Source organism: Triticum urartu, unplaced genomic scaffold (assembly GCF_056163025.1).
Source record: "Triticum urartu cultivar PI428250 unplaced genomic scaffold, HENAU_Tu73 scaffold64, whole genome shotgun sequence".
Taxonomy (NCBI): Eukaryota; Viridiplantae; Streptophyta; class Magnoliopsida; order Poales; family Poaceae; genus Triticum; species Triticum urartu.
This window is the reverse complement of record NW_028260825.1, coordinates 27581-31522: the sequence shown is the minus strand read 5'-3', so window position 1 is coordinate 31522 and position 3942 is coordinate 27581.

The following is a 3942-nucleotide window of genomic DNA, read 5'->3' as shown; positions in this document are numbered from 1 at the left end:
AGAGGTCCAAGAGACAGACCCGAATAAAGAAGAAATAGTAATCTTTGACGAATTAGGAAGAAAAAGGATTCTTATTTTGATACAAGAAGAATCGGCACAAGAAAAAGGCTTTTTCTTGTGCCGAATAGACGATTAAGAAGACCTGCAATCCCTCCGAAAAAGAAGAAATTTTAATTTGATTGTTCTCGCCTTTGCCTTGGATTCTCTTCTTTTGCATGGGATATAAATAAGGAATTCCAGACATCTCATAAACAAAAAGCAGTCTAAACAAAAAAAGGATTTCCAAAATAGATCATAGATAATTCTAGCAATTGCCAATAAATCGAGGCTTTTTACCAACTTGATGGTAAGAAATCCCGGGACCTAGAAATTCATTTCGTACAATTGAACCTTTTCAAACTGTTTCTTTTTGAGAACCAAAAAAACTTGTGCCAAAATAACGGATGCGAAGAAGAACAAAAGGCCTTGGACACGTAATGGATCCTGAAGCACGATTTCTGCGTCCCCCTGACCAAAACCTCCCACATTAGGATTGCTTGTTAATGGTTGATCAAGCTTGATGGATTCCCCCTCTGAAACAAGAAGTTCTGGTCCGGGAGGTATAATATCAATCACTTGGCGTCCATCTGATGCATCAACTATGGATATTTCATACCCCCCCTTTTCTTTACGTAGTATTTTTCTTACTATACCTGTTGACGTAGCATTATAGACTGTATTGTTACTCTTGCTACCATCAGGATAGATCTGTCCTCTTCCTCGGTTTCCCCCTACATATATGGGATATTTTAAGAAATGAGCATCTTTCTTCGTAGCAGGATCAGGGGAAAGAATGGGAAAGACAATTTCACTATATTTCTTACCGGGAACAGGGCCTATCACAAGAATGTTTTTTTTATCGGGACGATAACTCTGAAAAGCAAGATTTCCTATCTTTTCTTTTAACTCAGGGGAAATACGATCGGGCGGCGCTAATTCGAATCCCTCGGGCAAAATAAGAACAGCACCTACATTCAACCCTCCCTTTTTTCCATTAGCAAGAACTTGTTTCAATTGCATATCATAAGGAATTCGAAGAACTGCTTCAAATACAGTATCGGGAAGCACAGCTTGGGGAACTTCAATATCGACGGGCTTGCTAGCTAAATGGCAATTGGCACATACAATTCGTCCAGTTGCTTCTCGTGGGTTTTCATAACCCTGCTGCGCAAAAATGGGATATGCATTTGAAATAGATGTCCGAGTTATTACGTATATCATGATCGATACAGAAATCGATCGAGTTATCTGTTCCTTTACCCAAGAAAAAGTATTTCTATTTTCCATGTCCAATCGCAGATCCCAGAATTTCTACAATAAATTAGATAGGTAGCTAAGCTAATCTAGTTCCCTATACACGAATCTGTTGTCATTCTACTGCAACAGTTGTACTGCAATGATGAATACCTTAAAGTAGGTATAAATAGAAAGAATTTTGCTAAAATGGAAAAGGGCTTTCTTTCTAAAAAAAGATGCTTGCTAATTTGATTAATATTAATATCGGGAGATCAAATGAATTTATGCTTCACTAATTGAATGATAAATGACTACAAGCGAAGGAGATAGACGATTTAAACAAAAAAAGACCCAAAATTTCAAACATGTATCTAGAATTACTGGAAAACTACAAACAAAAATAGTGAAAATAAGCTCGTTAGGAGCCCATCCAAAATCGTTGTAGACCCAACGAATTACTAGTTCCCAACCACGGGTGGAGTGAAATCCAACAAAAAAATCAGTAACTAAAAGAATAAAAAAAGCTTTTATTGAGTCATTTAAATTATAGAAGAATTCCTGAACCCAAGAATTCAAAATGACAAGTTCCTCTTTACCCAGAAAAAAAGAACCACTTAGAATAGCCAAACAGATTATATTTGTCGAGAAATGCAAAATGGTATGGAGATGATCCTCATTATTTATTTTGACCCATTGTATTATTTCCTTGTGTATTCCTGTAGGAGGTTTTTGTACATGTGTCTTTAGTTTCCCTTTTATCATCTCGTCCAAGAGAGAAAGTTCTTCTAATTCTATGAATCTTTCTAGAATCCTTTTCTCTTGAATATCAGTTAAGAGAGTTTCGGATTGCCTGGTATTCCACCAATTCTTAATCCAAAGTTCCAGACATTTGTTAAATGAGGAAGAGACCCCCCAAGGCAAAAGTACGATAAATACAAGATATAGTAAAGAAGGCAATGCTTTCTTTTTTTTCATTTTTGATCTGTAAATGGAGTTGTTAATGAATATGCTTCATTCGCTGACTCTATTCCATTCCCTGACTCTATATGATGATATTTCTATTTCATGATATTTCTATTTCTTTGAAGCAAAAACTCTATAGGTTTGATACCCTGTATCTATTCTTCTTTTTTGTATATTAGTTATTAGTGGAATTTCAGTGCATTGGGTTCTTTCTTAGATCTAGATGGAATGAAATAGTGAAATAGAATAAAAAAAAAGCCCTTTCGGATGAAAAAGGAAGAATAGTATGCGATATATCTAACTTGGATAAAAAAAAATTAAAAGCAAATTTCTCTTATCCTCGTTTGTTCCTTCCTTTAGATAAATACTTAAAAATCCCCTTACAATAACAAATCCAATTTAGAAGGGACTTCCTCCCTGTGTTGAGAAAACTTTTCTTCTTCCAATTCTTCTTTTCTTCATTCAACTCAGTTCAAAAAAGATACCTCAAAATACTTCAATTGGTACGCGCAAGAAATAGGCCAATTCGGCAGCTTTTTGTTCAATTTCTCGTGGAGTAAAAAATTTATCATCAGTACGAGTCAAGGGAATGATCCCCTGGCCCCGGATTTCCATATAAAGAATACGACGAGGATAAAGACCCTCTTTAACCTGAATTCTAATTGATTGGATATCCCGCATAAGGAATCGAAGGAAGACGCGACGTTTTATTCCAGGGAATCCCCAACGAAAAATGCACACTATTCCCTCTTTTCTATCGAATCGGTCATAACCACTACCTACATTCCACAAAATAGTACACCACAAGTAGGAGCTAATGAATAGGCCTGCGATTCCGTAGAAAGACATCACGACCCCCTGCGGAAAAAAAAGAATTTCTTGAGATGGAAGTATAGATATAATATTCTTACCAAGATAACTGGAAATCCCAACCGATAAGAATCCTAGTGAACCTAGAAAAAGAATACAGGCCCAGAAAAAATTACCCCTTTTTCGAGAACCTTTTAGAAGTTCTACCCATATGTGTTCTGATCGCCAATTCATATTAGATATACTAAATCCAGCAGCGGTCGATTGAAATTGAGAGAATAAGCTAAATAATTTTGACTTTACTTTTTTTGATTCTGAAATCGCCTTCAGCAACTAGTACTCCTGTGAAATAATAGGTTAGATACATTGACTTTCTATTCAAAAAATATTCGTTGATTCAATTAAAATAAATAAAATAAAACTCGCTATACCTGGCTCTGCATATTCATGCATTTATGCTCGTAGCCTATATCCGCATCCATAACCGTTTTTCATTTGTGTGTAGAAAGTGTGTGTAGAAAAAGCCACATACCCTACCATATTATATTACTTACACTAAAAAATACTAGACAATCTTATTTTTTTGCACATAAAGAAATAAAGAAGTCATTGCAATTGCCGGAAATACTAAGCCTACTAAAGGCACGAAAATAGAAGGTAAGTTTAAATCCGTCATGGAATAGGTGTCTCAATTCAAATTTACTATTTCTATCTAGTCGAAAAATATCTTAAGATTCTTATGATATAATTAAGTATATCTATTATAAGGAATATTGACTATTGTATTGTATTTTTTATTTTTAGTTTGAAAAATATTCTGTAAAAAAAATGAAAGGATAATAAGAAAATTCCAAAAAAGGAGAACTAATTAAAAAGATTTTATTTTGATTTTCC